This window comes from Giraffa tippelskirchi, chromosome 13 (genome assembly GCF_054371585.1).
Source record: "Giraffa tippelskirchi isolate mGirTip1 chromosome 13, T2T-mGirTip1v1.2.pri, whole genome shotgun sequence".
In the NCBI taxonomy this organism is placed as follows: Eukaryota; Metazoa; Chordata; class Mammalia; order Artiodactyla; family Giraffidae; genus Giraffa; species Giraffa tippelskirchi.
The window spans coordinates 65,673,992-65,686,324 of NC_137287.1; the positions used below are offsets into that span (position 1 = coordinate 65,673,992).

The 12,333-nt window shown below is 42.8% G+C and overlaps 1 non-coding gene across 1 annotated transcript; it reads right to left on the reverse strand.

The window, feature by feature from the left end:
- Nucleotides 1–1,239: 1,239 nt before the first annotated feature.
- Nucleotides 1,240–1,312, reverse strand: TRNAG-CCC (transfer RNA glycine (anticodon CCC)). Its single transcript has one exon. It is a non-coding gene; the product is annotated as a tRNA-Gly (tRNA).
- Between the last annotated feature and the right edge of the window lie 11,021 nt (nucleotides 1,313–12,333).

The window sequence follows — 12,333 nt, forward strand, 5'->3', positions numbered from 1 at the left end:
TGCTGTACACCTGAAGCTAACCAATATTGTAAATCAACTATATTCTAATTTAAAAAATTTCAAACAGACTCTTGGATATGACTCTGGATCCCCAAAGAGAGCTCCAAGCTTGATGAATAAATCTGGGAACTATGAAACTGAACACTATTACTCCAAAGAGGGTATGGAGCAAGAAGAGAAGAAGGCTCAGTGCTAACGATTGAGAAATTCCAGTTCAGGCAATGGAGTAGCTCATGATATAAAAGAGAGAGAGTGTTCAGAAGAAAAGGAAGGGAACCTGGCCAGTGTAGTGTTTACAGAAGACAGAGAAGAGAGCAAGTGAAGAAAGAGAGACTGCGCGGAGGATATATGCTCCTCATCAGGTGTCCTGCCAGCCCCACTGAATGGGCCACATTCTAGAACAAATAACAACAGCATACTCTCCTACTGAGTTAAAATTATCAGCAGCATTTTGAATAAGAGTCTAAAATTTGTTTTTGTACAAGTAAGAAAATATTTAAATAACGTGAATTTACGGGCGGGCAGGGGGAAATGTAAAAACCCAATAAACTTGACACGATGACACTTAGAGACCAAGCAGAATATGTTTGTAATAAGAACAACATGTAGGGAAGAGAAAAAGAGCATCAAACCAACAATATGTCTGCACACTGCCCTTGTACGGAAAAATCTAACATTTTGCCATTTCACCCACTTGTTTTTGAGGGGAAAGATAATCTTCTGGGAAAATTAAGAACCAAGATATGATATATATTTTCAGTAAGTATAAATCATGTAGGAATGCTGTTGACAAGTAGAAATTTCCTTTTCCAACTACATTTATGAAAGAGTTTTGTAAAGGATGGCCACTTGGGTGGTACTGTAGGACGACTACAAGCTGGCTTGAGTTTCTTGGAAGTGAATGCTGCAATTTGCTTAAAATATTCTGCCATCCTAGGATACCTCATTCACCCACAGACCAGCTCCTGCCCGCTTGGGATGTCAGGGTTTCACCTCATCTCCTCTCCTCCCTGGCCTCCTCTCTTTCAGTGAACACAAAGCACAGAATATGAAAGAGAAAAAATATCTAGAATCTTTGCTCTTTAAAAAGCCCTGGAACATTCTCTATGGATGGTTGACAGCCATGGGAGGAAATTATAATACAGGACATGAACTGTTTCGTCAACATCCTTTGAGGTGTGTGGGGTTCATGTCTTGCAGGGAGGTAACCATAATGCCACTTTGAGGGGAGGGTGTTAGTTCCCTGATCAGGGATCAAACCTGTGCCCCCTGCATTGGGAGTACAAAGTCTTAACCACTGGACCATCAGGGAAGGCACCTGAATGCCATTTTTATATGGATATTTCCAAATTCCTGAAGCTCTGGCGAAAACGCCATCAACATAAAATCTTTCATGTTTAATGTAAAAAGCCAACCCAAAGCTTTGCTCCCATACCTGTAGGGGCAGGTGTCACCTGTAGGTTGGTTGTCTCTGAAACATCCCAAAAAGGATCCTAAAGTCCTGATAGCAAGTAAGTATAAGAATGGAGAAAAATCGGCTAAAAGAAAAAAAATATTCAGAGAGAGGTGAAATGTATAAGATTCCAGGAAGGCCTGGGAAACTATACAAGTTTTTCCAGAAGATTGATTTTAATTTTGGAGAAGTCTTCTAACTGTCCAGAGTTTATGCAAATCCAAGTTCTGAATGCTTTTGAGGTCTGCCCTATCAATCGTAATATATAATGGAAAGAACTAATTATCTTGGAACAGTGCAGCTGCATGCAACCTTCAGATTAATTCAAAGTTCAAAGACAGAAGCAGATGTGTAAAGCAGAAACAATGCCAGATATGTACTTTGGAGTATTAGGAAATATTTGGTTTGATGAAAGAGTCTTATTCAATAATAATTTTCCATCTCTCAGCCATGGCAGTGGGATTAATATATATTAGTCTGTCAACTAGGTTGCTGTTTTTCATTGTATTTGTTATTTTTCCATTTGGGGCTTAATAGACAGGAAATTGCAGCTTTTTCAGAGCTTGTGTAGATTTTGTAAATCCCATGTGGAAGACACTCAGAAACAAAATCCAAATAAGGTGCCTCTGCTATTGTCAATTGAAATTTATTATGCTTCTTTTAGCAGGACTGAGAATAACACTACACAATTCAATTTACTGAAACTTGTCTCTTAATTTTTCAGCTAAAGAGCTGAGATTTGGACACAAATTTTTAAGACAGTAAATCTTTATCAGTATTATGCTTTAAGCAATCTTTCTAGATGCCTTAGAAAGCCAGCCCAGATTTTGGGGGGCTTGGAAAGCTCAAAGATGCTGAAGAGCCACTGTGAGTCTGAAAGAGGCCTAGCTTTCTGACATTGGCATATCTTTTCTGAAATCCAGCCTTCGATTAGATAAAAATATTTTGCTTGGAAATGATCTAGATAAAACTGTCCACAGCAAAAATGTAAAGAGTTGTCATTTGTGGGTGGAAGAACTATGTGTGTCTTTCAATTCTTATTCCAATTTCTCTTCCTTTTCCTAAATTTCCTACAATGGGAATGGAATGGTGTTTCACTGAGATAAAGCTAAATATATATATTTTAATGTTCTACCTAACTGTTACATCTAACAGGATGCCAACTCCTTTATGAAGTGAACACATTAGCTTAATAAGTGCTTAGAATTTACAAGTGAATTTTAAAATTCTCTAGTTGTCCTGGAAATATTTATTTATTGATAGAGAACAGGGAAACCTATGTCTCCCTGGTGTCCAGTATTTGAGGAATATGAGTTTTCTCTATTTTCACATACCAATCAATAATATGGCTTTTTCTCTTCTTTATCTTAACAAGCTGAAATCATGGTCCAGTGTTAGTGATACATCTTCCTTAATATGAATCAACCATCATTACGCCCTGGCACAAAAAGTTACCAAATTGTAAGGTAATAAATTATGTAGGGTTAGATTTGGGACAGTCATCAGGGGAGAGGCAAGGCTGATCTTTCTGGACTCAGTCTAACCCAGATGTTACAGTGTGGGGTGAGCCATTGGAGGAGACATGACAAAAGATATTAATACAAGCTCTAGCCTGGAAAGTAGCAGCCCTCATCAATAACAGAAGTGAGGAAAAGGAGAACAGATCTTCAACAAGCTTCTGGATTTTCTCCCTGGCACAAAGAACAGTATGACTGCCGAGGTTCAGTGCCTGCATCCGCTACCACTGTGTCAACAAGTGCTGAGAAAACAATGCCTGGTGGTGAATCCATCTACCACACTTGTGAGCCCCTACTTTATGCTGAGCATGGTGGTAAACGTTTCAAATTCTTTATCTCATCTGGGACTCACAGCTCTACAGCAGGTGCGGTTGAAACAGAGCAGGACCCTATGGTCTTTGCCTCTCATGTCCTCAGCCTGCCATTTGTCTGTGGAAAAACTTTAGCCAAGAATAAGTATAATCAGAGAAGTGAGAAAATGCAGAAACAAAGGAAAACAGTCCAACAAGACAAAGTCGAGGACCTTTAGTTCTTCCTCAAGGGCTATAGATGATATTCTAAGCCATATCCTGTGAGCTGTCTTATAGATACTGAAAACCCCACCAGGTGGAAGAGGTTAACTACATGTTGACCAGACTGCAGCCATGACATGAAAGTAAGTGAGTGTTTGTCGCTCAGTCATGTCCGACCTTTTGGGACCCCATGGACTGTAGCTGGCCAGGCTCCTCTGTCCACGGAATTCTCCAGGCAAGAATACTGGAGTGGGTTGCCATTTCCTCCTCCAGGGGATCTTCCCAACCCAGGGAGTGAAGCCAGATCTCCTGCATTGCAGGCAGATTCTTTACCATCTGAGCCACAAGGGAAGCAGCTATGACATAAGTTGCCACAATTCTGAGAATCGGTCTCAAAGGAATGGGAATAAACTGACCCTGAAACTGAAGATTAACTATACTTAAAACAATCAAGATGATGCTAATCAGACCACCAAAGATCAGTTTCAAGATGCCAGAGTTGACTGTACAGTTTCTGCATGTTGCCCCCTCCCTCCATCTATAAAAGCTCTTGCCCACTGGTTGTCAGTGAAGGTGGGGGGAGTCGACCTTTGGATAGGAGTCTGCCCTCCCCACTCTCCATCCCCAGTTGCAGTCCCTGAAATAAAGCAAGCTTTCTTTTCCGCTGACTTGTCTCTTTATTGACCTTTGAGCTGCAAGCAGCCAGACCCCACTTTCATTTACACTGTGACCCCATTTAGCCAGGGAAATCTGAAGCTCAGGGTGGTAAATAACCTTCTCAATATCACACATCTAGGAAAAGGCAGAGCTGGAGTCTGAACCCGGGTTTGTGGCACTTCCAAGCCAGTGCCCTTCAGTGTTATGACGTGTTGCTCCTAACATCAGTTTCACATATGACTAGCTTATAGCAGCTTCATAGCACCATGACATGGGTTCTCACAGCAGCACCTGTTGAAGATGGCGATATCACTTCTTTCCTAGACATAAAAGCACAATGAGCAGAGAGATAGAGTGCCCTGCTCAGAGCCGCAGACCTACAAACAGCATAAATGGGGCACCAACATAGGATTCTGGTCTTCCCCCCCCCGCCCCCAATCCATAACACGTAGTCTACAATTCTTCATTTCACCAGTAAACTGTCTTTGTGTGGATGTGAAAGCCATATGTTTTCTACCAACTGAACAGGAAGAATAATAATCTAGAAACAACATAGGATGTTAATAATAGTTCTTTTTTTTTTCATTTTCTGGGCCCTGCAGGATGGCATGCAGGATCTTAGTTCCCTGAACAGAAATTGAACCCATGCCCCCTGCTGCAGAAGTGCAGAGACTTAACCACTGGACTGCCTGGGAAGTCCCAGGATGTTAATAATCCTTCCAGGACATTATTAACCTCTCTTTCTAAAGAGACAAAATATGCAAACTCTGACCAACATAAGCAGTTAGATTTGCCTCTCATTCTAAGTATGGATTTAATTAGTTACCTCATCTATGGCTTTTCCATGAAAATCTTGAGCCTGTATTTTATGAGCAACAAAGTCCTGTTAGATGCCTGTGACAAATCCTTTTTAGTGTGGTGGCTGCGACGGACCACACAGAAGCGTGGCCCAGAGGAGCTAGCCCAGGCCCGAGGCTGGGGGCAGCGGCCGAGAGGACCTGCCCCAGGTCCAAAGAGCGGCGGCTGCGTGGGCACAGGAGGGCCAAGAGGAGTTACTCCACATTCAAGGTCAGGAGGGGCCATCATGAGTAGATACCCCTTGTCCAAGGTAAGGAGCAACGGCTGCACTTTGCTGGAGCAGCCGTGAAGAGATACCCTACGTCCAAGGTAAGAGAAACCCAAATAAGACAGTAGGTGTTGCGAGAGGGCATCAGAGGGCAGACACACTGAAACTATAATCATAGAAAACTAACCAATCTGATCACATGGACCACAGCCTTGTCCATCTCAATGAAACTAAGCCATGCCATGTGGGGCCACCCAAGACGGATGGGTCATGGTGGAGAGGTCTGACAGAATGTGGTCCACTGGAGAAGCGCATGGCAAACTACTTCAGTATTCTTGCCTTGAGAACCCTGTGAACAGTATGAAAAGGCAAAAAAGATAGGACACTGAAAGATGAACTCCCTGGGTCGGTAGGTGCCCAATATGCTACTGGAGATCAGTGGAGAAATAACTCCAGAAAGAATGATGGGATGGAACCAAAGCAAAAACAATACCCAGCTGTGGATGTTACTGGTGATAGAAGCAAAGTCCGATGCTATAAAGAGCAATATTGCATAGGAACCTGGAATGTTAGGTCCATGAATCGAGGCAAATTGGAAGTGGTCAAACAGGAGATGGCAAGAGTGAACGTTGACATTCTAGGAATCAGCGAACTAAGATGGACTGGAATGGGTGAATTTAACTCAGATGACCATTATGTCTACTACTGAGGGCAGGAATCTCTTAGAATAAATGGAGTAGCCATCATGGTCAACAAAAGAGTCCGAAATGCAGTACTTGGATGAAATCTCAAAAACGACAGAATGATCTCTGTTCGTTTCCAAGGCAAACCATTCAATATCACAGTAATCCAAGTCTATGCCCCGACCAGTAATGCTGAAGAAGCTGAACTTGAACGGTTCTATGAAGACCTACAAGACCTTTTAGAACTAACAGCCAAAAAAGATGTCCTTTTCATTATAGGGGACTGGAATGCAAAAGTAGGAACTTAGGAAACACCTGGCATAATAGGCAAATTTGGCCTTGGGGGTACAGAATGAAGCAGGGCAAAGGCTAATAGAGTTTTGCCAAGAGAACACACTGGTCATAGCAAATACCCTCTTCCAACAACACAAGAGAAGACTCTACACATGGGCATCACCAGATGGTCAACACCGAAATCAGATTGATTATATTCTTTGCAGCCAAAGATGGAGAAGCTCTATACAGTCAGCAAAAACAAGACCGGGAGAAGATTGTGGCTCAGATCATGAACTCCTTATTGCCAAATTCAGACATAACTTGAAGAAAGTAGGGAAAACCACTAGACCATTCAGGTATGACCTAAATCAAATCCCTTATGATTATACAGTGAAAGTGACAAATAGATTTAAGGGACTAGATCTGATAGACAGAGTGCCTGATGAACTATGGACAGAGGTTCATGACATTGTACAGGAGACAAGGATCAAGACCATCCCCATGGAAAAGAAATGCAAAAAAGCAAAATGGCTGTCTGAGGAGTCCTTACAAATAGCTGGGAAAAGAAGAGAAGCAAAAAGCAAAGGAGAAAAGGAAAGATATTCCCATTTGAATGCAGAGTTCCAGAGAATAGCAAGGAGAGATAAGAAAGCCTTCCTCAGCGATCAATGCAAAGAAATAGAGGAAAACAACAGTATGGGAAAGACTAGAGATCTCTTCAAGAAAATTAGAGATACCAAGGGAACATTTCATGCAAAGATGGGCTCCATAAAGGACAGAAATGATAGGGACCTAACAGAAGCAGAAGATATTAAGAAGAGGTGGCAAGAATACACAGAAGAACTGTACAAAAAAGATCTTCATGACCCAGATAATCATGAAGGTGTGATCACTCACCTAGAGCCAGACATCCTGGAATGTGAAGTCAAGTGGGCCTTAGAAAGCATCACTATGAACAAAGCTAGTGGAGGTGATGGAATTACAGTTGAGCTATTTCAAATCCTGAAAGATGATGCTGTGAAAGTGCTGCACTCAATATGCCAGCAATTCTTTAAAACTCAGCAGTGGCCACAGGACTGGAAAAGGTCAGTTTTCATTCCAATCCCAAAGAAAGCAATGCCAGAGAATGCTCAAACTACTGCACAATTGCACTCATCTCACACACTAGTAAAGTAATGCTCAAAATTCTCCAAGCCAGGCTTCAGCAATATGTGAACCGTGAACTTCCAGATGTCCAAGCTGATTTTAGAAAAGGCAGAGGAACCAGAGATCAAATTGCAAACGTCCGCTGGATCATCGAAAAAGCAAGAGAGTTCCAGAAAAACATCTATTTCTGCTTTATTGACTATGCCAAAGCCTTTGACTGTGTGGATCACAATAAACTGTGGAAAATTCTGAAAGAGATGGGAATACCAGACCATCTGACCTGTGTCTTGAGAAACCTGTATGCAGGTCAAGAAGCAATAGTTATACGTGGACATGGAACAACAGACTGGTTCCAAATAGGAAAAGGAGTACGTCAAGGGTGTATATTGTGACCCTTCTTATTTAACGTATATGCAGAATAGATCATGAGAAATGCTGGGCTGGAAGAAACACAAACTGAAATCAAGATTGCCTGGAGAAATATCAATAACCTCAGATATGCAGATAACACCACGCTTATAGCAGAAAGTGAAGAAGAATTAAAGAGCCTATTGATGAAACTGAGTTTTCCAAATTTGCTGGCATATCGAGTGCAGCACTTTCACAGCATCATCTTTCAGGATTTGAAATAGCTCAACTGGAATTCCATCACCTCCACTAGCTTTGTTCGTAGTGATGCTTTCTAAGGCCCACTTGACTTCACATTCCAGGATGTCTGGCTCTAGGTGAGTGATCACACCATCGTGATTATCTGTGTCGTGAAGATCTTTTTTGTACAGTTCTTCTGTGTATTCTTGCCACCTCTTCTTAATATCTTCTGCTTCTGTTAGGTCCATACCATTTCTGTCTTTTATCGAGCCTATCTTTGCATGAAATGTTCCTTTGGTATCTTTAATTTTCTTGAAGAGATCTCTAGCCTTTCCCAATCTGTTGTTTTCCTCTATTTCTTTGCACTCGTTCCAATCCCAAAAGAAAGGCAATGCCAAAGAATGCTCAAACTACCACACAATTGCACTCATCTCACATGCTAGTAAAGTAATGCTCAAAATTCTCCAAGCCAGGCTTCAGCAATATGTGAACCGTGAACTTCCAGATGTTCAAGCTGGTTTTAGAAAAGGCAGAGGAACCAGAGATCAAATTGCCAATATCCGCTGGATCATCGAAAAAGCAAGAGAGTTCCAGAAAAACATCTATTTCTGCTTTATTGACTATGCCAAAGCCTTTGACTGTGTGGATCACAATAAACTGTGGAAAATTCTGAAAGAGATGGGAATACCAGACCATCTGATCTGTCTCTTGAGAAACCTGTATGCAGGTCAGGAAGCAACAGTTAGAACTGGACATGGAACAACAGACTGGTTCCCAATAGGAAAAAGAGTACGTCAAGGCTGTATATTGTCACCCTGCTTATTTAACTTATATGCAGAGTACATCATGAGAAACTCTGGGCTGGAAGAAACACAAGCTGGAATCAAGATTGCCGGGAGAAATATCAATAACCTCAGATATGCGGATGACACCACCCTTATGGCAGAAAGTGAAGAAGAACTAAAGAGCCTCTTGATGAAAGTGAAAGAGGAGAGTGAAAACGTTGGCTTAAAGCTCAACATTCAGAAAACTAAGATCATGGCATCTGGTCCCATCACTTCATGGGAAATAGATGGGGAAACAGTGGAAACAGTGTCAGACTTTACTTTTTTGGGCTCCAGAATCACTGCTGATGGTGACTGCAGCCATGAAATTAAAAGACGCTTACTACTTGGAAGGAAGGTTATGGCCAACCTAGATAGCATGTTTAAAAGCAGAGACACTACTTTGCCAACAAAAGTCCATCTAGTCAAGGCTATGGTTTTTCCACTGGTCATGTATGGATGTGAGAGTTGGACGGTGAAGAAAGCTGAGCACCGCAGAATTGATGCTTTTGAACTGTGGTGTTGGAGAAGACTCTTGAGAGTTTCTTGGACTGCAAGGAGATCCAGTCAATCCATCCTAAAAGAGATCAATCCTGGGTGTTCATTGGAAGGTCTGATGTTGAAGCTGAAACTCCAATACTTTGGCCACCTCATGCGAAGTGTTGACTCATTGGAAAAGACCCTAATGCTGGGTAGGATTGGGGGCGGGAGGAGAAGGGGACGACAGAGGATGAGATGGTTGGATGGCATCACCGACTCGATGAACATGGGTTTGGGTGAACTCCGGGAGTTGGTGATGGACAGAGAGGCCTGGCGTGCTGCAATTCATGGGGTCACAGAGAGTCGGACATGACTGAGCGACTGAACTGAACTGAACTGATGAAACTGAAAGAGTAGAGTGAAAAAGTTGGCTTAAAGCTCAACGTTCAGAAAACTAAGATCATGGCATCTGGTCCCATCACTTCATGGGAAATAGTTGGGAGAACAGTGGAGACAGTGTCAGACTTTATTTTTTTGGGCTCCAAAATCACTGCAGATGGTGATTGCAGCCATGAAATTAAAAGACGCTTACTCCTTGGAAGGAAGGTTATGGCCAACCTAGATAGCATATTTAAAAGCAGAGACATTACTTTGCCAACAAAGGTCTGTCTAGTCAAGGCTGTGGTTTTTCCAGTGGTCATGTATGGATGTGAGAGTTGGACGGTGAGGAAAGCTGAGCATCAAAGAATTGATGCTTTTGAGCTGTGTTGTTGGAGAAGACTCTTAAGAGTCCCTTGGACTGCAAGAAGATCCAACCAGTCCATCCTAAAGGAGATCAGTCCTGGGTGTTCATTGGAAGGACTGATATTGAAGCTGAAACTCCAATACTTTGGCCACCTCATGAGAAGAGTTGACTCGTTGGAAAAGACCCTAATGCTGGGAAGGATTGGGGGCAGGAAGAGAAGGGGACGACAGAGGATGAGATGGCTGGATCGCGTCACCGACTCAATGGACATGAGTTTGGGTAAACTCGGGGAGTTGGTGATGGACAGGGAGGCCTGGCATGCTGCGATTCATGGGGTCGCAAAGAGTCAGACACGACTGAGCGACTAAACTGAAACTGATCACCATCAGGATGATAGAAGTACTCTTCAGTGATGAAGCTGCAGCCTGTTTTCCTGTTAATACTTGTTTGAACCCAAGTACTATTTGTTTTACACGAGTGCTTTGCAGACATTTGTCCTATACCTGTTCTATCAGAATTCATTGGGGGAATTTATTACACATTTTGGGACTCCGCCTCCAGAGATCTGGATCACTGAATTTGGGGTGGTGCTTGGCCTTTGTGTTTTTAAACAAACCCCAAGAGTGGAGAATCAGGGGTTTATTACTGGACTTCCTGGTAATTCTGCGGCACTGATGTTTCCTGTGTGTGTATCCACTTCCAGGAATTCTGAAGCAGCACAAGGCAACTTAGAAAAAGAAGAAAGACAGGCAGACCGGCCCTTTGAGAAACAACTGCTGAAAGACTGAAAATTCCTGGACCAAGCACTGTTTGATTGAATATTCTCTCCTTCCTATGTGCCTTGAAGAAGACTTGGAGTCAGATGGGTTAAAGTTCTACCTTGACCAGCCTTATTGGCCACAATGAGGCTGTAGAACAATCCCTCGAAAAACAGAGTGGCTTGCAGCAACATGCTGTTATTCCCATGCCCTGAAATCTGCAGGTTGGTTCTGGTTCTGTGGCTTCAAGGTGGGCTCAGTTGGGTGACTCTGCTTCAGGCTGTGGCTTGGCTGATTTGGGTGCCAGGTCAGTCTCCTCCAAGTGTTAGACTGAGATCTATACCGTGTAGGTTTCCTCTGGAGACAAGGCTGGAGGGGCAGTCAATCCCTAAGTTCAGAGGACCCTCCAAAGAGCAGTTACACCATTTTGGAATGTTTCAAATGTTACCAGGATGGGTCTGCAAGGATTCCTGGGAGACTTGGGTTTTGAGATATAAAAATGCCTGTAACAGTGCTTCAACCACATCATAGTTTTTTGGGGTTAGGGGAGTGGGCTTTGGGGAGATGCAAACACCTCCATAGCCATAAACTGCTCCTCCACTATCCTTAAGCTACAGCAGACTTTTGGACAAGGGGATGGAATAGCTACATAACACAGGGCTAAACAACAAATAGGTTTGCGTGATAAAGAATAACATCCATGGTTACATCAAACCCAGAGCTGAACACAAGCCTATGAGAAATATCAACACGGCAAGTTCACCTGTACCATTTTTCTAGATTCTGCGTATGTGGGTTAATATATATTTGTTTGTCTCTTTCTGACTTACCTCATTCTGTATGTCTAGGAATAGAGATGTAGATGTAGAGAACAGAGGTGTGGACATGGGGTGGGGAGGAGGGATGGGATGAATTTGGGGGATTAGGATTGACATATACACACTGTGCTGTGCTTAGTCACTCAGTTGTGTCCGACTCTGTAACCCCATGGACTGTAGCCCACCAGGCTCCTCTGTCCATGAGGATTTTCCAGGCAAGAATAATGGAGTGGGTTGCCATGCCCTCCTTGAGGGGATTTTCCCAACACGGGGATCGAACCCAGGTCTTATTGCAGACAGATTCTTTTACCATCTGAGCCACCAGGGAAGCCAAAGAATATTGGAATGGGTAGCCTATCCCTTCTCCTGGGGATCTTTCTGACCCAGGAATTGAACCAGAGTCTCCTTCATTACAGGTGGATTCTTTACCATCTGAGCTACCAGGGAAGCCCTGTACACGCTACCATGTGCAAAACAAATAGCAAATGGGAACCTGCTGTATAGTGCAGGAAGCTCAGCTTGGTGCTCTGTGGTACCTAGAGGGGTGGGATGGGGGCAAGTGGGGAGGTTCAAGAGGAAATATATGTATACACATACCTGATTTATGTCGCTGTAGAGCAGAAACAAACACAACACTGTAAAACAGCTATCCCCTAATGAAAAAATGAAAAAATCTTGGAAACAAACAAAGAAAACAAAGTAAGTGAAAAGGACTACACTCTCCTTTTTTCCCCTGAAAATTTGATTCCTATGGAGGGAGTCATGAGCATCTGAGCCATCTACAGCAGACAGAAAATGAATAAAAGATTG